The sequence below is a fragment of the Paramormyrops kingsleyae genome, chromosome 4 (assembly GCF_048594095.1).
Source record: "Paramormyrops kingsleyae isolate MSU_618 chromosome 4, PKINGS_0.4, whole genome shotgun sequence".
Lineage (NCBI taxonomy): Eukaryota > Metazoa > Chordata > Actinopteri > Osteoglossiformes > Mormyridae > Paramormyrops > Paramormyrops kingsleyae.
The window spans coordinates 45851176-45878130 of record NC_132800.1 but is presented as its reverse complement, the minus strand read 5'-3'; the positions used below and the strand labels follow the sequence as shown (position 1 = coordinate 45878130).

At 45.9% G+C, this 26955-nt stretch overlaps 15 non-coding genes and 4 pseudogenes across 15 annotated transcripts; 16 read left to right on the top strand and 3 right to left on the bottom strand.

The window, feature by feature from the left end:
- The first annotated feature begins 169 nt into the window (after positions 1–169).
- On the top strand, positions 170–288 carry LOC140589675 (5S ribosomal RNA). Its single transcript, XR_011990854.1, has one exon. It is a non-coding gene; the product is annotated as a 5S ribosomal RNA (ribosomal RNA).
- Positions 289–585: 297 nt separating this feature from the next.
- Positions 586–704, top strand: LOC140589674 (5S ribosomal RNA). The gene has a single exon (XR_011990853.1). It is a non-coding gene; the product is annotated as a 5S ribosomal RNA (ribosomal RNA).
- Positions 705–1001: 297 nt separating this feature from the next.
- Positions 1002–1120, top strand: LOC140589673 (5S ribosomal RNA). Its single transcript, XR_011990852.1, has one exon. It is a non-coding gene; the product is annotated as a 5S ribosomal RNA (ribosomal RNA).
- A 297-nt stretch (positions 1121–1417) lies between these two features.
- On the top strand, positions 1418–1536 carry LOC140589672 (5S ribosomal RNA). The gene has a single exon (XR_011990851.1). It is a non-coding gene; the product is annotated as a 5S ribosomal RNA (ribosomal RNA).
- Positions 1537–1833: 297 nt separating this feature from the next.
- On the top strand, positions 1834–1952 carry LOC140589671 (5S ribosomal RNA). Its single transcript, XR_011990850.1, has one exon. It is a non-coding gene; the product is annotated as a 5S ribosomal RNA (ribosomal RNA).
- A 297-nt stretch (positions 1953–2249) lies between these two features.
- LOC140589654 (5S ribosomal RNA) lies at positions 2250–2368 on the top strand. The gene has a single exon (XR_011990833.1). It is a non-coding gene; the product is annotated as a 5S ribosomal RNA (ribosomal RNA).
- Positions 2369–2665: 297 nt separating this feature from the next.
- LOC140589375 (5S ribosomal RNA) lies at positions 2666–2784 on the top strand. Its single transcript, XR_011990554.1, has one exon. It is a non-coding gene; the product is annotated as a 5S ribosomal RNA (ribosomal RNA).
- A 297-nt stretch (positions 2785–3081) lies between these two features.
- On the top strand, positions 3082–3200 carry LOC140589374 (5S ribosomal RNA). The gene has a single exon (XR_011990553.1). It is a non-coding gene; the product is annotated as a 5S ribosomal RNA (ribosomal RNA).
- A 297-nt stretch (positions 3201–3497) lies between these two features.
- LOC140589718 (5S ribosomal RNA) lies at positions 3498–3616 on the top strand. The gene has a single exon (XR_011990897.1). It is a non-coding gene; the product is annotated as a 5S ribosomal RNA (ribosomal RNA).
- Positions 3617–3913: 297 nt separating this feature from the next.
- LOC140589578 (5S ribosomal RNA) lies at positions 3914–4032 on the top strand. The gene has a single exon (XR_011990757.1). It is a non-coding gene; the product is annotated as a 5S ribosomal RNA (ribosomal RNA).
- A 297-nt stretch (positions 4033–4329) lies between these two features.
- On the top strand, positions 4330–4448 carry LOC140590191 (5S ribosomal RNA; annotated as a pseudogene).
- Positions 4449–4745: 297 nt separating this feature from the next.
- LOC140589767 (5S ribosomal RNA) lies at positions 4746–4864 on the top strand. Its single transcript, XR_011990946.1, has one exon. It is a non-coding gene; the product is annotated as a 5S ribosomal RNA (ribosomal RNA).
- A 297-nt stretch (positions 4865–5161) lies between these two features.
- LOC140590021 (5S ribosomal RNA) lies at positions 5162–5280 on the top strand. The gene has a single exon (XR_011991200.1). It is a non-coding gene; the product is annotated as a 5S ribosomal RNA (ribosomal RNA).
- A 297-nt stretch (positions 5281–5577) lies between these two features.
- On the top strand, positions 5578–5696 carry LOC140590165 (5S ribosomal RNA; annotated as a pseudogene).
- A 297-nt stretch (positions 5697–5993) lies between these two features.
- Positions 5994–6112, top strand: LOC140590162 (5S ribosomal RNA; annotated as a pseudogene).
- Positions 6113–9653: 3541 nt separating this feature from the next.
- On the top strand, positions 9654–9772 carry LOC140589478 (5S ribosomal RNA). The gene has a single exon (XR_011990657.1). It is a non-coding gene; the product is annotated as a 5S ribosomal RNA (ribosomal RNA).
- Positions 9773–21637: 11865 nt separating this feature from the next.
- Positions 21638–21756, bottom strand: LOC140590143 (5S ribosomal RNA; annotated as a pseudogene).
- Positions 21757–22053: 297 nt separating this feature from the next.
- LOC140589899 (5S ribosomal RNA) lies at positions 22054–22172 on the bottom strand. Its single transcript, XR_011991078.1, has one exon. It is a non-coding gene; the product is annotated as a 5S ribosomal RNA (ribosomal RNA).
- Positions 22173–26647: 4475 nt separating this feature from the next.
- Positions 26648–26766, bottom strand: LOC140589476 (5S ribosomal RNA). Its single transcript, XR_011990655.1, has one exon. It is a non-coding gene; the product is annotated as a 5S ribosomal RNA (ribosomal RNA).
- Positions 26767–26955: the final 189 nt, after the last annotated feature.

Here is a 26955-nt window from a genome sequence, read left to right as displayed (position 1 = left end):
AGTACTCGTAGCAATCGTATACAACTCACCGATTTCTTCCTCATTTTAATAACGACTTTCTCAAAGACATCTTGACATCAATGCCGCATCGACGTCTGCTCTTCTCTCGGTGCGACTCTCAATAAACCCTCAACTGAAAACAAAAGTGCTGATTCTGGCCGCTTCCCTCGCTTACGGCCATACCGTTCCGACTGCGCCCGATCTCGTCTGATCTCGGAAGCTAAGCGGGGCCGGGCTTGGTCAGTACTTGGTTGGGAGGCTGCCTGGGAATACCAAGTGCCGTAAGCTTTTTCTTAGTTTCACCTTATCCAGAGGGCCCTGCGTCTTGCCACGAATGTAAAGATGTCACTACCCTTTCATTTCACAAATTACCTTTATTTGTACAAAGACGGCAGTCCCCGCCCACTTTTGCAGAAAGTACTCGTAGCAATCGTATACAACTCACCGATTTCTTCCTCATTTTAATAACGACTTTCTCAAAGACATCTTGACATCAATGCCGCATCGACGTCTGCTCTTCTCTCGGTGCGACTCTCAATAAACCCTCAACTGAAAACAAAAGTGCTGATTCTGGCCGCTTCCCTCGCTTACGGCCATACCGTTCCGACTGCGCCCGATCTCGTCTGATCTCGGAAGCTAAGCGGGGCCGGGCTTGGTCAGTACTTGGTTGGGAGGCTGCCTGGGAATACCAAGTGCCGTAAGCTTTTTCTTAGTTTCACCTTATCCAGAGGGCCCTGCGTCTTGCCACGAATGTAAAGATGTCACTACCCTTTCATTTCACAAATTACCTTTATTTGTACAAAGACGGCAGTCCCCGCCCACTTTTGCAGAAAGTACTCGTAGCAATCGTATACAACTCACCGATTTCTTCCTCATTTTAATAACGACTTTCTCAAAGACATCTTGACATCAATGCTGCATCGACGTCTGCTCTTCTCTCGGTGCGACTCTCAATAAACCCTCAACTGAAAACAAAAGTGCTGATTCTGGCCGCTTCCCTCGCTTACGGCCATACCGTTCCGACTGCGCCCGATCTCGTCTGATCTCGGAAGCTAAGCGGGGCCGGGCTTGGTCAGTACTTGGTTGGGAGGCTGCCTGGGAATACCAAGTGCCGTAAGCTTTTTCTTAGTTTCACCTTATCCAGAGGGCCCTGCGTCTTGCCACGAATGTAAAGATGTCACTACCCTTTCATTTCACAAATTACCTTTATTTGTACAAAGACGGCAGTCCCCGCCCACTTTTGCAGAAAGTACTCGTAGCAATCGTATACAACTCACCGATTTCTTCCTCATTTTAATAACGACTTTCTCAAAGACATCTTGACATCAATGCCGCATCGACGTCTGCTCTTCTCTCGGTGCGACTCTCAATAAACCCTCAACTGAAAACAAAAGTGCTGATTCTGGCCGCTTCCCTCGCTTACGGCCATACCGTTCCGACTGCGCCCGATCTCGTCTGATCTCGGAAGCTAAGCGGGGCCGGGCTTGGTCAGTACTTGGTTGGGAGGCTGCCTGGGAATACCAAGTGCCGTAAGCTTTTTCTTAGTTTCACCTTATCCAGAGGGCCCTGCGTCTTGCCACGAATGTAAAGATGTCACTACCCTTTCATTTCACAAATTACCTTTATTTGTACAAAGACGGCAGTCCCCGCCCACTTTTGCAGAAAGTACTCGTAGCAATCGTATACAACTCACCGATTTCTTCCTCATTTTAATAACGACTTTCTCAAAGACATCTTGACATCAATGCCGCATCGACGTCTGCTCTTCTCTCGGTGCGACTCTCAATAAACCCTCAACTGAAAACAAAAGTGCTGATTCTGGCCGCTTCCCTCGCTTACGGCCATACCGTTCCGACTGCGCCCGATCTCGTCTGATCTCGGAAGCTAAGCGGGGCCGGGCTTGGTCAGTACTTGGTTGGGAGGCTGCCTGGGAATACCAAGTGCCGTAAGCTTTTTCTTAGTTTCACCTTATCCAGAGGGCCCTGCGTCTTGCCACGAATGTAAAGATGTCACTACCCTTTCATTTCACAAATTACCTTTATTTGTACAAAGACGGCAGTCCCCGCCCACTTTTGCAGAAAGTACTCGTAGCAATCGTATACAACTCACCGATTTCTTCCTCATTTTAATAACGACTTTCTCAAAGACATCTTGACATCAATGCCGCATCGACGTCTGCTCTTCTCTCGGTGCGACTCTCAATAAACCCTCAACTGAAAACAAAAGTGCTGATTCTGGCCGCTTCCCTCGCTTACGGCCATACCGTTCCGACTGCGCCCGATCTCGTCTGATCTCGGAAGCTAAGCGGGGCCGGGCTTGTTCAGTACTTGGTTGGGAGACTGCCTGGGAATACCAAGTGCCGTAAGCTTTTTCTTAGTTTCACCTTATCCAGAGGGCCCTGCGTCTTGCCACGAATGTAAAGATGTCACTACCCTTTCATTTCACAAATTACCTTTATTTGTACAAAGACGGCAGTCCCCGCCCACTTTTGCAGAAAGTACTCGTAGCAATCGTATACAACTCACCGATTTCTTCCTCATTTTAATAACGACTTTCTCAAAGACATCTTGACATCAATGCCGCATCGACGTCTGCTCTTCTCTCGGTGCGACTCTCAATAAACCCTCAACTGAAAACAAAAGTGCTGATTCTGGCCGCTTCCCTCGCTTACGGCCATACCGTTCCGACTGCGCCCGATCTCGTCTGATCTCGGAAGCTAAGCGGGGCCGGGCTTGGTCAGTACTTGGTTGGGAGACTGCCTGGGAATACCAAGTGCCGTAAGCTTTTTCTTAGTTTCACCTTATCCAGAGGGCCCTGCGTCTTGCCACGAATGTAAAGATGTCACTACCCTTTCATTTCACAAATTACCTTTATTTGTACAAAGACGGCAGTCCCCGCCCACTTTTGCAGAAAGTACTCGTAGCAATCGTATACAACTCACCGATTTCTTCCTCATTTTAATAACGACTTTCTCAAAGACATCTTGACATCAATGCCGCATCGACGTCTGCTCTTCTCTCGGTGCGACTCTCAATAAACCCTCAACTGAAAACAAAAGTGCTGATTCTGGCCGCTTCCCTCGCTTACGGCCATACCGTTCCGACTGCGCCCGATCTCGTCTGATCTCGGAAGCTAAGCGGGGCCGGGCTTGGTCAGTACTTGGTTGGGAGACTGCCTGGGAATACCAAGTGCCGTAAGCTTTTTCTTAGTTTCACCTTATCCAGAGGGCCCTGCGTCTTGCCACGAATGTAAAGATGTCACTACCCTTTCATTTCACAAATTACCTTTATTTGTACAAAGACGGCAGTCCCCGCCCACTTTTGCAGAAAGTACTCGTAGCAATCGTATACAACTCACCGATTTCTTCCTCATTTTAATAACGACTTTCTCAAAGACATCTTGACATCAATGCCGCATCGACGTCTGCTCTTCTCTCGGTGCGACTCTCAATAAAGCCTCAACTGAAAACAAAAGTGCTGATTCTGGCCGCTTCCCTCGCTTACGGCCATACCGTTCCGACTGCGCCCGATCTCGTCTGATCTCGGAAGCTAAGCGGGGCCGGGCTTGGTCAGTACTTGGTTGGGAGACTGCCTGGGAATACCAAGTGCCGTTAGCTTTTTCTTAGTTTCACCTTATCCAGAGGGCCCTGCGTCTTGCCACGAATGTAAAGATGTCACTACCCTTTCATTTCACAAATTACCTTTATTTGTACAAAGACGGCAGTCCCCGCCCACTTTTGCAGAAAGTACTCGTAGCAATCGTATACAACTCACCGATTTCTTCCTCATTTTAATAACGACTTTCTCAAAGACATCTTGACATCAATGCCGCATCGACGTCTGCTCTTCTCTCGGTGCGACTCTCAATAAACCCTCAACTGAAAACAAAAGTGCTGATTCTGGCCGCTTCCCTCGCTTACGGCCATACCGTTCCGACTGCGCCCGATCTCGTCTGATCTCGGAAGCTAAGCGGGGCCGGGCTTGGTCAGTACTTGGTTGGGAGACTGCCTGGGAATGCCAAGTGCCGTAAGCTTTTTCTTAGTTTCACCTTATCCAGAGGGCCCTGCGTCTTGCCACGAATGTAAAGATGTCACTACCCTTTCATTTCACAAATTACCTTTATTTGTACAACGACGGCAGTCCCAGCCCACTTTTGCAGAAAGTACTCGTAGCAATCGTATACAACTCATCGCTTTCTTCCTCATTTTAAGAACTACTTTCTCAAAGACATCTTGACATCAATGCCGCATCGACGTCTGCTCTTCTCTCGGTGCGACTCTCAATAAACCCTCAACAGAAAACAAAAGGGCTGATTCTGGACACTTCCCTCGCTTATGGCCATACCGTTCCGACTGCGCCCGATCTCGTCTGATCTCCGAAGCTAAGCGGGGCCGGGCTTGGTTAGTACTTGGTTGGGAGACTGCCTGGGATTACCAAGTGCCGTAAGCATTTTCTTAGTTTCACCTTATCCAGAGGGCCCTGCGTCTTGCCACGAATTGAAAGATGTCACTCCCTTTTCATTTCACAAAGTATCTTTATTTGTACAACGACGGCAGTCCCCGCCCACTTTTGCAGAAAGTACTCGTAGCAATCGCATACAACTCACCGCTTTCTTCCTCATTTTAATAACGACTTTCTCAAAGACATCTTGACATCAATGCCGCATCGACGTCTGCTCTTCTCTCGGTGCGACTCTCAATAAACCCTCAACTGAAAACAAAAGGGCTGATTCTGGCCACTTCCCTCGCTTACGGCCATACCGTTCCGACTGCGCCCGATCTCGTCTGATCTCGGAAGCTAAGCGGGGCCGGGCTTGGTTAGTACTTGGTTGGGAGACTGCCTGGGATTACCAAGTGCCGTAAGCTTTTTCTTACTTTCACTTTATCCAGAGGGCCCTGCGTCTTGCCACGAATTGAAAGATGTCACTCCCTTTTCATTTCACAAATTACCTTTATTTGTACAACGACGGCAGTCCCAGCCCACTTTTGCAGAAAGTACTCGTAGCAATCGTATACAACTCACCGCTTTCTTCCTCATTTTAAGAACGACTTTCTCAAAGACATCTTGACGTCAATGCCGCATCGACGTCTGCTCTTATCTCGGTGCGACTCTCAATAAACCCTCAACCGAAAACAAAAGGGCTGATTCTGGCCGCTTCCCTTGCTTACGGCCATACCGTTCCGACTGCGCCCGATCTCGTCTGATCTCGGAAGCTAAGCGGGGCCGGGCTTGGTTAGTACTTGGTTGGGAGACTGCCTGGGATTACCAAGTGCCGTAAACTTTTTCTTACTTTCACTTTTTCCAGAGGGCCCTGCGTCTTGCCACGAATTGAACGATGTCACTCCCCTTTCATTTCATAAATTACCTTTATTTGTACAACGACGGCAGTCCCCGCCCACTTTTGCAGAAAGTACTCGTAGCAATCGTATACAACTCACCGCTTTCTTCCTCATTTTAAGAACGACTTTCTCAAAGACATCTTGACATCAATGCCGCATCGACGTCTGCTCTTCTCTCGGTGCGACTCTCAATAAACCCTCAACTGAAAACAAAAGGGCTGATTCTGGCCGCTTCCCTCGCTTATGGCCATACCGTTCCGACTGCGCCCGATCTCGTCTGATCTCGGAAGCTAAGCGGGGCCGGGCTTGGTTATTACTTGGTTGGGAGACTGCTTGGGATTACCAAGTGCCGTAAGCTTTTTCTTACTTTCACTTTATCCCGAGGGCCCAGCGTCTTGCTACGAATGTAAAGCTGTCACTCCCCTATCATTTCACAAAGTATCTTTATTTGTACAACGACGGCAGTCCCCGCCCACTTTTGCAGAAAGTACTCGTAGCAATCGCATACAACTCACTGCTTTCTTCCTCATTTTAATAACGACTTTCTCAAAGACATCTTGACATCAATGCCGCATCGACGTCTGCTTTTCTCTCGGTGCGACTCTCAATAAACCCTCAACTGAAAACAAAAGGGCTGATTCTGGCCGCTTCCCTCGCTTACGGCCATACCGTTCCGACTGCGCCTGATCTCGTCTGATCTCGGAAGCTAAGCGGGGCTGGGCTTGGTTAGTACTTGGTTGGGAGACTGCCTGGGATTACCAAGTGCCTTAAGCTTTTTCTTACTTTCACTTTATCCCGAGGGCCCTGCGTCTTGCCCCGAATGTAAAGATGTCACTCACCTTTCATTTCACAAATTAACTTTATTTGTACAACGACGGCAGTCCCCGCCCACTCTTGCAGAAAGTACTCGTAGCAATCGTATACAACTCACCGCTTTCTTCCTCATTTTAAGAACGACTTTCTCAAAATGGCGCCCCTCGAGGCAGACGTGTTTGCTTGCTCCGCTCTCAAATGCCGGTTTTCTTTAGTCTTTTGTGTGTTTTTTGTTCTTTTTGCACTGGATAAATGTTGTGCACTGGTAACTTACACAAGACAGGCACTACTGGACATCGGTAACTCACACAATGATCTGGACTTTACTGTTTTCATACCACCGGAGCTTCATCGTCACCACCGCCACCCCCAGTCCCGGGTATACCCCGAGGCGTCGAGTCCTGGCGAGCCGGCTGACCCCAGGAGAGCACTTCGGAGACGGCGACGCAAGCGAGGCAAGAGGGGGGGGCTACATGCTAGGCTAAAGGCTCGGGCTAGCCGACCACCGCTACCCAGCCTCTTACTGGCCAACGTGCGGTCCCTGGAAAACAAACTGGACGAACTACGAGCCAGGATCACAACGCAACGGGAAATAAGAGAATGTTGCGCTCTTATTTTCACTGAGACCTGGCTTTCAGACAAAGTTCCGGAATGCGCCGTTCAGCTACAAACACACTCAGTACACCGGGGAGATCGCACTGCAGCCTCCGGTAAGGCTATCGGGGGAGGTGTGTGTGCATTTATTAACAACTCGTGGTGTGTAGATGTACAGACTGTCCACAAGTACTGTTCGCCAGACTTGGAGCTTTTAATGCTGAAATGCCGCCCCTATTATCTGCCACGGGAGCTCTCGGCTGTGTTTTTGGGCATTGTTTACATCCAGCCGCGAGCTAACTGCACAGCGGCACTCGGCAAACTCCACGACGTCATCAGCTCGTTAGAGTCAACTCATTTAGACGCTGCTTTTATCGTCGCTGGTGACTTTAATAAGTGCAACTTACGGACTGTACTTCCAAAATACTACCAACATGTGGACATTCCCACACGGGACAAGAACACCTTAGACCACGTCTACAGTAACATACGCGGTTCATACAGGGCTGTACTGCGCCCCCCCTTTGGACAGTCGGACCACATCTCTCTGTTTATGTACCCAGCTTACAGACAGAAGCTGAAACAATCAAACCCTGTCATCAAACCTGTTACACGCTGGAGCTCAGAGACTGAGAGCATCCTGCAGGACTGTCTTGCCCAGACAGACTGGGATGTGTTTGAAACTGCAGCCACTATGGAGGACTGTTCTATTAATATACAGGACTATGCTGAGTGCGTGACTGGGTACATCAGCTTTTGTGTTGACAATATCGTGCCCACCACACAAGTGAGGAAGTTCCCCAATCAGAAGCCCTGGATTAACAGTCAGGTACGACATATGCTGCGCGCTCGCTCTCTTGCATTCAGATCAGGCAATGAGACGGAGTACAAAGCTGCGAAGTACAGACTGCGGAAAGCAATCACAGAGGCTAAGAGGCAGTACAGAGAGAAGCTGGATGGCTTCTACTCTTCTGCTGACCCCGGGAGGATGTGGCAAGGTCTGCAGCACATCACAGAGTATAAGGCCACTACCAGCACCATCAGTTCTGCAGGCAGCCTGCTGGATGACCTCAATGTGTTCTACACTCGTTTTGAGACCTCCCAGACCTCCAAGACCTGCCAGACTTCTCAGACTCTTCGAAACCAGACCTCCCAGAACCTCCAGATCACCCAATCCTCCCCCCCAGTACTTACAACAGACCAAGTATGCAGAGCCCTGAGGAGAATCAACCCCCGCAAAGCAACAGGACCAGACAACATTCCTGGACGGGCCCTTAAAGCATGTGCTAATGAGCTGGCTGATGTTCTCACCTCCATTTTTAATCTTTCCCTCAGCCAGAGCACCGTTCCCACATGCTTCAAGACAACAACCATTGTCCCCCTCCCCAAGAAAAGCCCAGCCACTTGCCTAAATGACTATAGACCAGTTGCACTCACTCCTATCATTGCAAAATGTTTTGAGAGAGTGGTGCTGGCCTACATCCAGAGCAACATCCCAGACACTCTGGACCCTCTGCAGTATGCCTACCAGCCTAATAGGTCCATATCAGACGCTATCGCTGCTGTCCTTCATTACTTCCTCTCCCACCTGGAAAACAAAGACTCCTACATTAGGGTACTTTTTGTTGATTACAGCTCTGCCTTTAACACAGTCATACCCCACAAACTCACCCACAAACTGACCACGCTCGGCCTGCACCCCACCCTCTGTGACTGGCTACAGGACTTTTTGACTGGCAGACCTCAATCTGTCAGGATTGGCAACAGGACTTCAGCCAGCATTATTACAAACACTGGCGTCCCGCAGGGCTGTGTCCTCAGCCCCATCCTCTACACCCTGTTCACCCACGACTGTGTCGCCACCAGTAAGGACAACATCATCCTGAAGTTCGCGGATGACACTGCAGTGATCGGTCGCATCACTGGAGGGGACGAAACGGCTTACAGGAGAGAGGTGGCCGGCCTGGTATCATGGTGTGAGGACAATAACCTCACCCTCAACACTGACAAAACAAAGGAAATGATAGTGGACATGGGGAAGACGAGGAGCCCCCGCCTGCCACTGTTTATCCGGGAGCTTGAAGTGGAGAGGGTGAGCAGCTTTAAATACCTGGGCATCTACATCTGTGAGGACCTCACCTGGACACTGAACACCACACAGCTGGTCAAGAAAGCTCAACAGCGGCTGTATTTCCTGAGGAGGCTGAGGAAGTTTGGCATGTCACGCAAGATCCTCAGCAATTTCTACAGCTGCATTGTGGAGAGCACACTGACCAGCTGTATCACCGCATGGTATGGCAGCACAACTGCTATGGACCGCAAACGCCTGCAGAGAGTGATAACAACTGCGGAGAAGATCATTAGGACTCCACTGCCCTCTTTGCAGAGCATTTACCATCGCAGAGCACTGAGGAGAGCTGCCTCCATCCTCAAAGACCCGACACACCCCCAACACGGACTGTTCACACTCCTGCCCTCAGGACGAAGGTTCAGAAGTGTGAAATCTAGAACATCCCGGCTAAACAACTCTTTCTTCCCCACTACAATCAGACTCCTAAATAGACGACCTACCTCAATTACATAACAGATCACTTTGCATATCATGACCTACCTCATTTGCACAACAGGTCACTTTGCACTTTAAGCTCTTTTTGCACTATTTTTCTCAAGTATGCTCTTTTGTACTTTAATTTAATTTAACCTGGCATTTGTGAGTGGACAGCAAAGTAAGAATTTCATTGTACTGAGAAATACTACTTTTCTGTACATATGATAATAAACGCTTTGAATCTTGAATCTTGAAAGACATCTTGACATCAATGCCGCATCGACGTCTGCTCTTCTCTCGGTGCGACTCTAAATAAACCCTCAACTGAAAACAAAAGGGCTGATTCTGGCCGCTTCCCTCGCTTACGGCCATACTGTTCCGACTGCGCCCGATCTCGTCTGATCTCGGAAGCTAAGCGGGGCCGGGCTTGGTTAGTACTTGGTTGGGAGACTGCCTGGGAATACCAAGTGCCGTAAGCTTTTTCTTAGTTTCACCTTATCCAGAGGGCCCTGCGTCTTGCCACGAATTGAAAGATGTCACTCCCTTTTCATTTCACAAATTACCTTTATTTGTACAACGACGGCAGTCCCAGCCCACTTTTGCAGAAAGTACTCGTAGCAATCGTATACAACTCACCGCTTTCTTCCTCATTTTAACTCTATGGAGGGCACCAGGGGCCCCTTGCATGGGGGGGCATTTCTTCCCTCTTTGGAATAATTACCTTATAACTTCAGATATAAAAGTCAAAGACACATGCCTGATACCTAAAATCAAAGTTGACCCCTTTACAATTGATTGTAGGAAGTTCAATAACGAAATGAATAACCTGTGTATAATTTATGGACATGCGAATATAACAAAAACAGCTGGAAAAATACAAAAACCTGTCTTTGTGTCTTGGATTTTTGTAAATATTTCAAAAACTACATGATGGAATAGGTCCAATTTTAAAAATCTGGTTCCCAAACTTGTTTTCTACATGTGTGCCCAATTTCATATCATTTGATGCAGCCCAACAGGTTTTACGGAGGAAAGAGCAAATGGTGCAACTGGGAGCCTTTCCTATCCAAAACCTAACCTAAACTAATCTGAAACTTATCCAAAATGGCAATAGTGTAACTAGCAGTGTTTTTTGGGGTAGCAACTTTCTTTCTAAATGCATTACCACTTATAGGTCATAAGTAACAATTTGTCACACATCATCACCACACATTTGTAGGAAAATCTATATTTTATTCACACGACTTGTGCCAAACTTATCCAAAACCTATCCAAACTGGCCACAGTGTAACTAGCAGTGTTTTTTGGGGTAGCGTCTTTCTTTCTAAATGCATTACCACTTATGGGTCATAAGTAACATTTTGTCACACAAAATCACCACACATTTGTAGGAAAATCTATATTTTATTCACACGACTTGTGCCAAACCTATCCAAAACCTATCCAAAATGGCCGCAGTGTAACTAGCAGTGTTTTGGGATAGCGTCTTTCTTTCTAAATGCATTACCACTTATGGGTCATAAGAAACATTTTGTTTCTAACCCTAACCCTGCATAACTGTGCCCAAACAAAGCCCGACAAGTGCCCCGCATAACTGTGCCCAAACAAAACCCGGCAAGTGCCCCGCATAACTTTGCCCAAACAAAGCCGACAAGTGCCCCGCATAACTTTGCCCAAACAAAGCCGACAAGTACCGTACATAATGTTGCCCAAACAAAGCCGACAAGTACTGTACATAACTTTGCTCAAACAAGGCCGACAAGTGCCCCGCATAACTTTGCCCAAACAAAGCCCCGCGTAACTTTGCCCAAGTGAAAGCCAAAAGCGCTGCATTACTTTGCACACTTCAAAGCTTGACAAAGGCGATGCAGAACTTTTCCCAATGTACCACAATACAAGTGTTACCAAAGCAAATGTTAATTGTAATTTACTGAATCACGGAATTATAAAAATCTATAGAATAAAAGAGTAAACTGTAAATAAATGTACTTATGTCGAGCGTTGCATCCTCTCCGCGCAAAAAAGCGTCCTCCTCCATCGAATCAATGGATAAAAGCGACACTTTCTTCCCCCGAACCACTCTTCAAAATCATCTTCTGTGCTTTCTCAACAGTGAAAGTCATCCGAGCCATTTTTCTTCAGTCAAAAAAGTTGTTGTCCGAAAATAACTGGGTAAACTCACGGAGACTACGTGCGCAATGCGTAATCGAGACACTCCCACAAATACTGCACCTGCAGAGAATAAGTTGCGCATTCATGTCCCCAGCGCGAAAAACAATGCCCAATCAGCACATCCCATACCATTTTGCAAACCTTAGACACACCTCTATTGGATGAAGCAAATGACACTGTAATTTGATGTTCATGTAAAAAGTTTATTATGGTGAAACATAACCATGGGCAAAGGTTCAGTGCGTAAAAAATTATGTGCTAGCAGGGAAGCAGAGCATATATCTGAAAAAATACTTGACAATGAAGGATTACAGTGATTGATTTATGTACATAAGAGATCAAGCTTTCAAACGAGGGTAACTTTGTCATTTTATTCATTGGTTTTCTTCTAAAACTCCGAAGATGAAAAACATTGCACGAATGTACAGAATGCCGACTGACATTTTTCCGCGATGAGTGAGCAAGCTATTTGAGAGCATTACAGTCATATTTATGGAAAAATGCGTGTTTTGTCTTAATACTGTGACGGTTTATGAAGTATTGGCCGTGAAAGAAATAGTTTGAAGTGCTTAGTTTTCATTTTATTAACACTTATATTTTACTTCCTGACACTCGACCCGTTTAAAGATGGCTACCATGGTCATTTTATTTTTACTTGTTACAAAAAAACCATGGCACAAAAATTGCGCAACTTTCTACAGATATTATCCGAAAGTTTTTTGTAGTGTAACAAGCCGTTTTTGGTTGATTTGATACATTTGTTTCTTTTATTGAACGTCATTTTTTTTTGTTATTGAAAATCCGGACGTATGCGTCCGAACCACTAGGCGGCGACAGTGAAAGAGTTAATAAAAAAAAAAGAAAAAAAAAAAAACTGCGCCCGATCTCGTCTGATCTCGGAAGCTAAGCGGGGCCGGGCTTGGTTAGTACTTGGTTGGGAGACTGCCTGGGATTACCAAGTGCCGTAAGCTTTTTCTTACTTTCACTTTATCCAGAGGGCCCTGCATCTTGCCACGAATGTAAAGATGTCACTCCCCTTTCATTTCACAAATTGCCTTTATTTGTACAATGACGGCAGTCCCCGCCCACTTTTGCAGAAAGTACTTGTAGCAATTGTATACAGCTCACCGCTTTCTTCCTCATTTTAAAAACGACTTTCTCAGACATCTTGACATCAATGCCGCATCGACGTCTGCTCTTCTCTCGGTGCGACTCTCAATTAACCCTCAACTGAAAAGAAAAGTGCTGATTCTGGCCGCTTCCCTCGCTTACGGCCATACCGTTCCGACTGCGCCCGATCTTGTCTGATCTCGGAAGCTAAGCGAGGCCGGGCTTGGTTAGTACTTGTAAATGGGAGTGACATCTTTACATTCGTGGCAAGACGCAGGGCCCTCTGGATAAAGTGAAAGTAAGAAAAAGCTTACGGCACTTGGTAATCCCAGGCAGTCTCCCAACCAAGTACTAATCAAGCCCGGCCCCGCTTAGCTTCCGAGATCAGACGAGATTGGGCGCAGTTTTTTTTTTTTCTTTTATTAAACCACTCAGAATGACATCGCCACACATACACCACAGCAGGAGGGGTGGTACAGGGAGAGGGGCCTGGGACATGGGCAAGCCCACGCTCCAAGACCCCTTCTCACAGGGTGCAGCTGTCTTCATCATGCAGGCGTGGAGTTTAATAAAAAGGTAAAAGCACAACAGGAACAATAAAAGCCAATCCATTAAAATGCAAATAAAAATAGGATCAAGGAGACCCTAAGACAAACAACACAGAACACAAACAACAAGCAGCATATAAACCCACCCACACACAACCCAGACAAAGAAAACAACCCAGGCAACCCAGCCAGAACAGGGAAACAAAAGGAAACAAACAGACCACCCTCAAACCACATCCCAAACCAAATGCCCACCCACAACAGAAACAAAAGGAACCCGGTCCACATAATCACGTAAGAACCGGGGCGTGTCATGAGGCCTGGCAGACAATAATAACACCTTTGATAAAACCAGTCGCAGTTGATATCGGCACATTAAAACCGGATCTAAAATCACACCCTCGTAGCGGGCCTTGTTGCGCCGCAACCACGCCACGTACTTAGCAAATGCTAAATAAAGGTTAAGAAAGATGCTGGTGGGGTGCACCTTGGGGACACCAAAGAGGAACATGACCTGCCACCCCGCCTCCGTAAAAACAGGCACGGGCCCCACCGCCCGTGACGGGGACACTACGGGACGGCAGCGGCTCTAGAGAAGGGACTGACACCAAGGGAACACTATCAAAAAAGGATAAATACAGAGGAAAACAGAACCAGAAATACAACAAGAACAGCACATGAACAATACTAACGATGGCCATGAAATGTAACACAATGGGGGGGAATCAGTCCGTGTCGCCGCTGTCATCATGACCCAGGCTCGCAGCACGAAGGGCCGCCAAGGCCGCCGACTGCCGCCACTCCTCTTGCCGCCGGAGGGAGTTGGACAGACCAGGTAGGGGGGGCGGACGAACTGCCCCGGGCTGAGACCCCTTGACGTGCTTTAGTTTATACTTTGCCTTACTGAGCTTGTTGACGGGAGACTTGGATGAATCTGGATGACTTCGAGGGGTGACGAAGGGGTCCTGGCCCGAGGCATCCAGCTGGCAGAGCGTGTCGCTCCCAAAGGGGAACAGGGACCAGGGCGACACTGAGGTCTTGGTGGGCTGCTCCTCAAGAGGGAGGGAGGGAGCGGGGGAAGGGGGCCATCAACAGTCCTACCCCCGGCCTGATGGGACGCCGGGCGCGCTTGTCCCGCGGCCTGAGCTGCGGGGATGGACATAGTCAGAGTTGAGAGGGGAGGGGGCTCTGAAAAGAGAGTCTGGGAGACAGGCTGTGGCAGCTCTAGCAGTTCCTCGGAACCCGCAGCTCGGGAGGGCAGCTCCAGTTCATCAGCACCCGACGTCCCAGGATGGTCCTGCATGACCGGGGGGTCTCTGTCCCCCCCAAAGAGCACAGCGTCCACCCCTAGGATGGCACAGCAGGCGGCGGCACAGTCCCGGGCGTAGTGCCCCTGCTGCCCGCAGACACGGCAGACATATTACGGTCAGTCGGCCAGGATGTGGCCCAGCTGCATACACGTTCTGCACAGGCGCACTTGGTTGTCGTGAGCCACCCTGATGTAGCGGGGCCCCTCTGCCGTGTCAAATCGGGCGCTGTAGGGCAGGGACACCACGCTGGCCGTCAGTGTTGGGTTATAACTGAACAATTGGAGGTCTAATATTGCCACCACCATTGAGAACTACATTACCCAGAAGGCACCAGCAAAATGGCTGCCGATTGCTAATAAGAACACCTGAGCAGGAATGGTAGCTCTCAGTCTTCAATCAAGCAAAGGAACAGCACAGCAAGCTCTACTCATGTATTTACTCCAAAGACACCAATGGTCAGTAAATGTTATTTAGTTTATATTAGTTGCAATGCTTAATTTGTACCTGGAAAGGATCTTGTTTAATTGCTTTTAGACCATTAATTCATGATGTATTTTACAATGGTAAAAAGTTAAAAGACTAAAAGGAAAGAGCTTGATGTTTTAACTATTCAGTTGTTTGAAGTGAGCATTCCATTCTAATGAAATTGATTATTTGATTTAACTTAATTCCTTAGATTAATTTTTTCATACTTAAATGATTACATATATTTAATTTTAAATGATTTTCTGAAATGGTTTATTTGTTTACCTTAATTTAATTAATTTAATTAAAAAGCTCATGTATTGTTTGAATATTTTACAAAATGACATTGTTAACCTCTGTCTCTATGCTTTGAAGGTTATCAACCTGATGTTTCAAACATTGATTAATTTGAAACCAACAAGTTGGAAAATAAAAGTTAATGAAAGGTGAAAGCAAGAGTTGTCCCTGAGTGTCCTTTTGGAGTGAAACTAGAGTGGAACTTAACAGTTGATAACCAACGGAGCAGCTTGGAATGGAGGATAAAGGACTTCATACCAGAAAAGCTGTGGACGAAAAAAGAAATAAAGATGGCAGAAGAGGTCTTGGGGAAGACTGTTAAACTACTGAAGCAGGAGAGGACCAGTGCAAAAAGCAGCTTCACCAAACTGGCCAACTTCATTTCAAGGGGAGCAAACACCATGCTAAAAGCCGAATTAAAGGAGGAATTTGGAAACCTTTCAGACCGGTTTAGGTCAGTGCTTGATTCTAACGAGGACTACAGGATCGGACTGGAGGCTGATGTCAAGGTGGATAAAGAGGCAGAACTTGATGAGCAGCAAGAAACCGACATTAAGACAACCATAAAAGACGCAGAAATTAAAATGGAGGAAGTAAGGGATATTGCACAAACTAACCTGTGGGGAAGATATGGAAAGAACAAACTTAGAACATCGATTCTTGAAGCAGAAGAAGCAATTGAAGAAGCTGACAGAGTTCAAGTCAGAAGTGACATTCTAGTAGGCTATGAAGTCACCTCACCTTATTGGAAGGAAAGATAAATGCAGCCATCTCAGCAATGTCTGAGTGTGAAAGATGGATCCCTGAATCATCAAAAGATGACCTGGATGGGAGACTTAAAAGAACTGAGAGCGACCCACAACAGGCTAAAATTGAGAAAAGCAGAATTTGCCATATCAAGGAGGTTGGCTGATCAAGGCACAATTGGGAAACCTGTCCAACCACCACCACCTGTTGTGAAGATAAAACCAACTACTCTGCCTATCTTCCAGGGAAGTAAGAGAGAGTTCCGCAGGTGGAGAAAGGACTGGGAGAGCCTGCAAAGGCAGGGGGAGCCCACTGGCTCACCTGAAGTTCTGAAGATTCAGCTCCTGGAGAGTGTGAGTGAGACCATTGCAAAAGAACTAAGACTTTCAACCTATACAACGGCAGCTGACATGTTCAGAGTCCTGGACAATAGATACGGCAACAAGTCCACCATTTCAGTTGAAATCCTCGAAGAACTCGACAATATGCCTCCAGTGAAGGGGAACCAGCCGAGTAAAGTCATTGACCTGATTCAATCTGTGGAGAAAGCCCTGGCAGATCTGACAGAGCTGGGGAACGTGGGAGCCATGAAAGCAAGTTACCTGACTTTATAAAAAGAGACTGGCTAATGTTCCTGGTTAACCCTGAACATAATGTCACTGCAGATACTCATTTTGACATGCTCTTGAAATTCCTGAAGAATCAAGAAGAGATATTGGAGAGACTTGAACAACTTAAAATTGTGGACAAGATGGACAAGCCAGAGAAAAGGCATGAAAGAAAGTCTGCATCAACCAAAGCTACAAAGAAAGAAGTTGATGAGGGCTGTGGTGTCTTCTGCAAGAAATTTAAAGCTTTGAAACTGTCCGAAAAGAAGTCTGTTCTAAAGAAATTGGGAGCATGCAGCAAATGCTTAGAACACCATGATGATGACGGGTACTGCAGGGAAAAAATTTTATGCAGGAATGCAGACTGCAAAATGGGACGAACTGATCCAGACCACCATTATTTCCTGTGCCCAAAAACTGAATCCAGAAGAGGAGAAGGCTGCAAAGGTGGAAAAGATGAAAGAGGTAAAGGGAAGTTTACAGAGGAACAGGAGAAGTTCTTGTCACAACTTTCTCCAGAATTAGCAGAGCAGTGTAGAAAGGCATTCACCAACAGATCCTCAGTGACACTCAGAACAGCAGGCCAGCTGATGCAGGTGACGGCGAACACAGGTCAAAAGATTGGTACCCTCATTGACCTAGCATCTGACACCAATTACATAACCCACAAAGCTGCTGAAAGATTAGGCCTGAGGAGTGAGGAGAGAACCCTGGTCGTACATGGGGTTGGTGGAATGACCATGCGAGTCAATACAAGAAGGTACCTCCTAAAAGTCAGAGTCAAGACTCCAAAAGGGACTGAAAGAGCACATAAACTAGTCTGCTATGGCTTGGATGAAATTGCAAAGGTATATCAAACAATTCAGCCTGAGAAGTTGAAAAGATTCTTCCCAGATGTCCAGCTCGAAGACCTGAAGAGACCAGCCGAAGTTGAACTTCTCATAAGCCATCGAGAGGGAAGACTTGCACCTCAAAGAGTCAAAGTCATCGGAGATCTTGTTTTGTGGGATAGCCCATTGGGGAAAACAGTGGGCGGAGCCCATCCTGACTTGTTTGAAGAAGTGGAGGTAGCAGCGTATGAGTCAAGAACCCATTTCACTCGCTCCATGCGAACCGCAGCTGTCAGATATCAGGAAATCACAGTTCCAACAACCAAACCAGCCTGGCAACTACAGGAAGATGCGGCTCTGTCCAAATTTACATCTGCCAGTAAACGTGAGTTCCTTGAGTGGTGGCACTGGGACAGCATCGGAGCCGCATGCGAGCCAAGATGTGGAGGGTGTCGATGTGGAAACTGCCCACCAGGAGGAAGAGACATGACCTTAGCAGAGGAGAGGGAGCTTGAGATCATTAAAGGAGGCCTCACCTGCAAGGAAAAGGATGCTCACACAACTACTCCACACTGGGATACAAAGTATCCTTGGACTGAATGTCCTACTTCTCTCCCTAAAAACAAAAGGGCAGTCCAGGCTTGCTTCTTAAGGATGGAAAAGCAACTAAGCCAGGAACCAGAATGGAAAGTCACTTATGCAACCCAGATCTATGAAATGGTCGAAAGAGGTGTAGCCATGAAACTCACCAGTGAAGTTATGGAGAAGTGGACGGGACCAGTGTGGTATGTCAGCCACCTGGTGGCGCCTAACCCTCATTCAGTGACAACACCAGTTCGCATTGTCGAACAGTAGCCAGAAATACAAAGGTGTAAGCATGAATGATCTTCTTCTGAAGGGACCAGATGTCCTTAACCCCATTAGAGCTGTTCTACTAAGATTTAGAGAAGGCGTGCATGTAGCTCTAGGAGACGTAAAGAAGATGTATAACTCTGTCTGGTTAGAGGAGCGAGAGATGCATCTACACAGATTCCTGTGGAGAGACAGCCCAGAAAAGGAGATCTGTGAATACGCAATCACCAGAGTTAACATCGGTGACAAACCCGCTGGTTGCATTGCACAGTTGGCTATGAGGGAGACTGCAAACCTGCCCAAATTCGCTCACTTGGAGGATGAACGAAGAGTTATCGAAGAAGACAGTTATGTGGATGACCTCTTAACCTCCCACAATGACCTGAACAGACTTGACAACATCACAGCAAATGTTAACCCCCTGGGGCCTGAGGCCTTTTTTCCACTTTCGAGGTAGTCTGACATGCCTTGACATTTTAAAATATTTCACCTATCTAAAAAACATTTATCCCAAAGTGATACATTTGCTTTTATTCAGCACAAACTCAGCACCAATAATCTGAGACCTCTTAGAATGTTATTATTCTATTTTTTGTTAAAATCAACTTTAAACATATACTTTTCAAAAACCTATTTTCAGACATGCTGAGAAATTGTAAAAAATCACATTATAGACATTTCTAGGTAAGACTTTTGAGCTCTGAAGCTTATAGACACAGGGGTTGGCTACACATAGGTGAAAGTGACATTCAGAAATTTTATATGGTTTGATTACTAAAGTGTTAGAACTTTGGAGTGACACTCTCTTTTTCTCAAAGTCAGTGGTCTTCACAATGAATATTGATGAGATAGGTGTCCTCACACCTGTAGTAGTTTGCATACTGTCAATGGCCCATCAGTCTGGAATGTCACTGCACCCCACACCCATCACTTTGGAAAGGCAGTTTGAAACGCAAGAAAAGTAGCAACAATAAAATCCCTTTCACAGTTTATTGATAGATGGAATGAAAAATGAAAAACTGTGACTATATAAATATAGAAAGCGATAAATATGATGCAGTGACTATTATTGACACTCTGGGGACGAGGGCATCATCGACCGCGTATCTTTCTCGTGTATTTCAGTTTATATCTCGCTGAAATCATTATGTAGAATCATGAAAAAAACACTGACTAAATCCGTTATCTGTCTTCTTTTCAAAACTTCCATTGTCAGAAGTATTAACGTTTTAAAAATTAGGTTAAATAGGCAAAAACAAATCGTGTCATCTTTCTTTGTTTTACTTGCGTCGGGAGCGTGTAGGACCGCTCTCAGCGGAAGATCGCTATTCACGTTCTAAATACGCTGCGTTTGAATCGGCGACCACGTGATTGCAGGCACACAGGCTTAACCCACTGAGCTATGAACACAGGTATGAGCTTCGCTGCTGAAAGTGGCAACACTGGCGCAAAGCTTCAGCGGCAGAGACGTATCCGTGTGCTATATTGTAGCCGATCAGTTTAAACACTACCCAGACATGTGCTCTTGTTTATTTCGGTCACAATGGGCGTATTCACATATTTCTTTACCCAATACTAACTGTCGGATTATCATGTTATTATCATGCGAATAGCGCGATTTGCAAGTGGGTGGGCGATCAGAGCCGCTTCGAGACGCAGACGCTTAAGTCAGTCACTCTTGTTCTTTCAATTCGTATCACGAAGCTGTAAAAATATATTTAGTTTCTACCTATATATATTTGAAAAGTAGACCGTCCAAGGTTTCTGAGAGTATTTTTAAAATGTGTATAGGACAAAAACTCGCGGAGTTATTTAAACGGTTTTGCGAAATTTCTGTCAGATCCCGCCGGCGGGATCGCCGGTCCCAAGGGGTTAAAGAGATTCTAAAAGCTGGAGGCTTCTTCCTTAAACCATGGGTCCGGTCAGGGCAAAGTGGGAGGAACGGAGCTGAAGCAGATGTCCTAAGCCAGGAGCAAAGGAAAACCTTAATTCTTCCAAACCAAATGAGGGAAGGGGACAATGAAGCCCTGGGCATTGGCTACCAAGTGGATGAGGACAAGCTCTACATGCTGACCACAGTGAACTTTTTTTAAAAGGAAGAAGAAAATGCGAGTTGGCAAAGATCTTCTTGAAGAGGAGGTGAGAACTGAAACACCTAACCCATTGACTAGGAGAGCTCTCTTAAGCCAAGTTGCTGCACTGTATGACCCAATTGGCCTAGTTGCACCGGTCAAGCAGAAAGGAGCGATTCTTGTTCGTAAAGCATTCCAAGAAGGAGGGGGCGGCAAACTGACCCAAGAAACCTGGGATCAACCTCTCTCGGAAAGCCTCAGAGAAGAAGCTATACAGCTTTTCGAAGAATATGTGCAGCTTGGTCGAGTGAAATTCCACAGGAGCGTCACACCATCTGACTGGAAAGGAAAACCTTGGGGCATCACATTCTCTGATGGCAGTGACAAAACCTATGGAGCTGTCATGTACTTAAGATGGAAGACAACACAAGGCATTGAAGTCCGGTTAGTGGAGGCCAAAGCCAAACTCACACCCCTGCATCAAAAGGGAGATGCTGTGAAGGCAGAAATCTGTGGTGCAGTCTTTGCAGCTAGGATCAGGAAGCATATAGAGAAGCATGCACGGATAAAGATTGAGAGATGGTTCCATCTATTGGATAGTCAAACAATCCTAGGAGCCATTCAACGAGATAATTATAGATACCAAACTTTCTTCGCAAACAGAGTAGGTGAAATCCAGAAGGCTGGGCCAGTGCAAGACTGGTGGTGGATCCGTGGTGATCTAAATATAGCTGACATCATAACAAGAGGAGGCACTCCTGACGATTTGAAGGAGAAGTCCACATGGCAAAATGGACCAGAGTTCCAGAAGTGGCCAGTGGAGAAGTGGCCTATTCATTCAGCTGGAGAAGTTGCACCCCAGGCCAGGGAGAGTGTAAACAAGCTTCAAAGGAATGCATTTTCAGCTGCATTGACCAGAGCTCAAGCCAAAATGAGTCAACATAAAGAAGATCCACTGACCACTCAGGAAAGTCCTTGTCCAAAGGCAAAATCCACTCTGCCAAGAATGAGGCCCACTGGCTGGGTTAAACATCTCGTGGACATAACACGGTTCAGTAGTCTGACCAAAGTGAAGAGAGTAATTGCCTGGATCCGTCGAGCTGCCGAGCAGTGGCTGAAGAGGAATTCAAACCCAAAACAGCCAAAGTGGGAGGCAACAAAATGAGGAAGAAAGCGGTGAGTTGTATTCGATTGCTACGAGTACTTTCTGCAAAAGTGGGCTGGGACTGCCGTCGTTGTACAAATAAAGGTCATTTGTGAAATGAAAAGGGAGTGACATCTTTCAATTCGTGGCAAGACACAGGGCCCTCTGGATAAGGTGAAACTAAGAAAAAGCTTACGGCACTTGGTATTCCCAGGCAGTCATCCAACCAAGTACTAACCAAGCCCGGCCCCGCTTAGCTTCCAAAATCAGACGAGATCAGGCGCAGTCGGAACGGTATGGCCGTAAGCGAGGGAAGCGGCCAGAATCAGCCCTTTTGTTTTCAGTTGAGGGTTTATTGAGAGTCGCACCGAGAGAAGAGCAGACGTCGATGCGGCATTGATGTCAAGATGTCTTTGAGAAAGTCGTTCTTAAAATGAGGAAGAAAGCGGTGAGTTGTATACGATTGCTACGAGTACTTTCTGCAAAAGTGGGCTGGGACTGCCGTCGTTGTACAAATAAAGGTAATTTGTGAAATGAAAGGGGAATGACATCGTTCAATTCGTGGCAAGACGCAGGGCCCTCTGGAAAAAGTGAAAGTAAGAAAAAGTTTACGGCACTTGGTAATCCCAGGCAGTCTCCCAACCAAGTACTAACCAAGCCCGGTCCCGCTTAGCTTCCGAGATCAGACGAGATCGGGCGCAGTCGGAACGGTATGGCCGTAAGCGAGGGAAGCGGCCAGAATCAGGCCTTTTGTTTTCAGTTGAGGGTTTATTGAGAGTCGCACCGAGAGAAGAGCAGACGTCAATGCGGCATTGATGTCAAGATGTCTTTGAGAAAGTCGTTCTTAACACTAGAATCCCTAAAGCCTACGAAAAATCTCGGACGGACCTCTGGTGGAGCCCCCCCCTCACTCCCCACACAAACTGCCCGCCCCCTCATCAGCGCCAATCAACACCTATTGTTTTGCAAATGAAAGCGAGTTTCACGGTTTCAACCTCGGATCTGCTCAGAAACATCTTTCTAACAGTGTGGTCTGAGGAATCGTAAAATAAATGTATATTATAATCGTAATTTGAAATACAATTTAATCCCCATTTCTCTTGATTCAGCAATTGCGATTTCAGTTTCCCGACAGTATTTGAAAGAATAAATAAATGCATTTGCTTACTGTCTGTAACAATTGGTGTTAATCTCTTTTTCAGTTTTAAAGTTCGATCAGGGCTAAAAGACAAATTAATTAATTTATGTCGTTAAAATTACCCTGGCATTACATTAGCGCGATATATGCATTATAAATGTGCCGACAGACAAAGCATTTTTATAAGTAATGAAGAAAAAAAATGGAACTTGCAACTTAGAATGTTTAAAGACCGTATGAAGTCCAAGTAGGCTATCTTACAAAACACAATAAAGGTATGTGCTAAAACATACATTCAGCCTGTGAAAAAATGGCACAATGCACCTTGCAGGGAAACTTCGTACGTTACATGTGAAACATTGCGTAGTTATGAGCACAAAAAAGACTACTGATTACTATGTCCATCTGTTATGAGATGGCACAATGCACTTTGCAAGTATACACACTGACATCGCTACGTGCGAAAAAGATCGCGCAGTTATGAGCACACAACTATAAATTACTCCGGACGTATGTGCAATCATGTATAGGATTTTGAGATGCCACAGTGAACTTCACACGGAAACAGTTCACACGTTACATGTGAAACATTGCATAGTTATGAGCATACAAAATACTGTAAATCACTCCGGACGTGTGTGCAATCATGTATGGGATTATGAGATGCCACAGTGAACTTCACACGGAAACAGTTCACACGTTACATGTTTGGAGCACACAAAAGGGCTAATTACTCAGAAACAGATTGCGGTCCAAATATATTACGGCACAATAAAGAAGACTTTCGCGTATGTATGTTTCCGTATCACATTCAAGCGGTTATATTTGATATAATAAATACATACAGTTGATGTCTGCAACAATCTGTGTAACCTTATTCAGTTGTAAAAGTTAGAGCTAAAAGTTAAACTGATTTACGTATATCGGTAAAAGGACACTGGCATGACATTAGCGCGGTATATGCATTATAAATGTGTCACGCAGTAAAAACTAAATATTGTTTACTTGAGGGGTGCCAAAAATGTTATACGATGTAATGTGTAAAGTTCAACCTTTTGTCATAAAAAAAAATAAAAAATGCCACAGTGCACCTTCCACGGAAACAGTTCACACGTTACATGTGAAACATTGCGTAGTTATGAGCACACAAAAGACTGCAAATTACTCCGGACGTGTGTGCATGAAACAGGGCATGCAATAATGAGCACACAAAAGTGCTAATTACTCAGTCTGTGGGCGTGTTCTGATGTGACAGAATAAAAGTAGACACACAGATCCAGGTGAATCAATTGATTTCTTCTTGGTACCGTGTGGAGTGAACAGACACTGCAATGGAAAACAAGAAGCAGTACACCCCTTTGGAAGCTTTGGCTATCCTGAATTCAATGGATGATTGCGACTCTGATGGTGGCGAAGAACTCACTTTTGTGGTTGAAGAAGATGAAGATACCGATACAGATGGGCACTCGGCCATGTCAGCAGATGATGACGAGGATGGTACACTGGATAAAGAGAATAGCAGCCCTCCCTGCAAGAAACGTGTGGTAACTCAGAAGGACAACGCAGCTGCACTTAGCATGAAGGCTAAAGATGGCACTGTTTGGGAAAAAGAAGATGTTGGACGTCTCCCTGCCAGTGATCCCTCTGCATGTTTTTCCTTCAGTGAGACAGCAGGGCCTACAAAGCACGTCAAGGTATCATGCAAAGTTCCTGTGATTATGTTTTTTCTTGTTCTTTATATAAAAACAATTTAGAATGACATTTATTGTGTATATTCACCTTTATTTATTTATCTTCCTACAGCGTAGAATCACAAGCCGACTGCAGAGTTTTCTGTGTTTGATCGACATAGGGATGCTGATGACCATCAAGGACTGCACGATCCATGAAGGCTGCAGAACAGACCCCAGCTGGACCCTTTCTCTCTGTGAGCTGATGGCATTCATATCAATTTTGTTCACGAAAGCAACGACAAGCCTAGTTGGTGCAGTGGCTGATGCCTGGTCTGAATTATTTCTGGTGCCGGCAATCAAGAATACAATGCCCCGTGACCGCTACCAAGCAATTATGAGATATTTGCGCTTTGATAACAAGGACACCCGTGCAGAACGAGCAAAAACCGACAGATTTGCAGCAATCTCAGACATCTGGCAACGTTTCGTCTGTAACTGTATTTCAAGTTACAACCCAGGACAACATCTTACTGTGGACGAGCAGCTATTTCCGACCAAGGTCCGTTGTACTTTCTTGCAATACATCGCTACAAAGCCTGATAAATTTGGTATCAAGTTTTGGATTGCAGCTGATTTGGAGACCAAGTACATGTGCAACGCTAGTCCTTACTTAGGAAAGGATCCCAGTCGTCCCAAAGGAGAAAGACTTTCTGAGAATGTCGTCACAAAGCTCATGGAACCATATCTGGACAAGGGCAGAACTGTTACAACTGACAACTTCTTCACATCTCTGTCTCTAGCTAATAAACTACTGAAGCGCAACACGACTCTGCTTGGCACCATAAATAAGATACGACGGGAACTTCCACTTCAGGCTAAAGATGTGTCAGGACTGAAGGAATTCTCCACACAAGTGTTTAGAACAGGCCCTGTTATTCTGACAGTGTATGCACCCAAAAAGAAGAAGTCTGTCTGCATTCTGAGCACCATGCACCGAAACGTGGAGATTGGCAAGGATCGCAAGAAAAAACCAAACACGGTCACAGACTACAACTGTATGAAGGTATGTGAATGTACTTAATTTTTTTATATGTACTATACATGTCAATTGATTCAAAATGTAACACAAGTCTCTATTTTTTTAGTGTGGCGTCGACATCATGGACCAGAAGGTACGTGCCTACACGGTGCGAACAGGAACACGGCGGTGGCCAGTTGCCGTGTTCTACAACATTCTGGACCTGGCAGCGATGAACGCGCACATTCTCTACAAGGCGTGTACAGGATCCACAGAGAAAAGACGAGTGTTCATGGCCCACCTTGCAGAGGAACTTCGGCGTCGTTTTATGCAAGAAAAACAGATTGAAAAAGAAATGAAAATACAACTCAGACAAGCTTCTGTTCCTCAGCTTGCCGCTGGAAAGAAGACTCAGTGTCAGGTGCTCCGTCACTGTAATAGGAACCACAGCACAGAGAGATGTGTGCAGTGTGACAGGTACACCTGTCGCAAGTGTAGGAAGGAGGGTCCTTGGCTGTGTGACGACTGTTAGTGGCTAGAAATGGTTTTGTACCTTTTGTGTATATGCTTATTTTATATAATAAATGTGTATCTTCCACTTGAATGACACTGACTCCCTCTCTCTCTGTCATACACACACACATATGCTCTTTATCTTTATACCATCTGATACTTGAAATTTACACATTCTGTGTCTAAATTTCTGGCAGCTTGCACTCATGACTCAATAATGCAACTTTTTCCCATGTACCATATGAAGTGTTTATATCAAAAATGTACATGCATACATGTGTATAAGATTGCCTGCAAAACATAACATTTATTTGATCATAAATTTACACATATAGTTGTGTAAAGAACATAAATCAAGTATATGTATTTGTTATATCACATATTTGTCTAATTGACACCACGGTTACCCTAGTAGATTTGGGGGTTCCAATATATTTCAAATTATGCTGTATCAAAGCATGTATACGATTCCTTACAACACACCGCTAGATAAACTCTTTAGTGCAGACCTGAGCTGAAGAAGTGACTTCAAGCTGGGGGGTGACTTTGACTGAGTGACTGTGATTCATTTGCAAAACAAAAGGTGTTAATGGTGCTGCAGAGGGGGCGGGCAGCTTGTGTGGGGAGTAAGGGGGGGGGCTCCTCGTGAGGAGAGCCTCATTTTTCCAGGAGTTCTAGTGTTAAAATGAGGAAGAAAGCGGTGAGTTGTATACGATTGCTACGAGTACTTTCTGCAAAAGTGGGCTGGGACTGCCGTCGTTGTACAAATAAAGGTTATTTGTGAAATGAAAAGGGAGTGACATCTTTCAATTCGTGGCAAGACGCAGGGCCCTCTGGATAAGGTGAAACTAAGAAAAAGCTTACGGCACTTGGTATTCCCAGGCAGTCTCCCAACCAAGTACTAACCAAGCCCGGCCCCGCTTAGCTTCCGAGATCAGACGAGATCGGGCGCAGTCGGAACAGTATGGCCGTAAGCGAGGGAAGCGGCCAGAATCAGCCCTTTTGTTTTCAGTTGAGGGTTTATTTAGAGTCGCACCGAGAGAAGAGCAGACGTCGATGCGGCATTGATGTCAAGATGTCTTTGAGAAAGTCGTTCTTAAAATGAGGAAGAAAGCGGTGAGTTGTATACGATTGCTACGAGTACTTTCTGCAAAAGTGGGCGGGG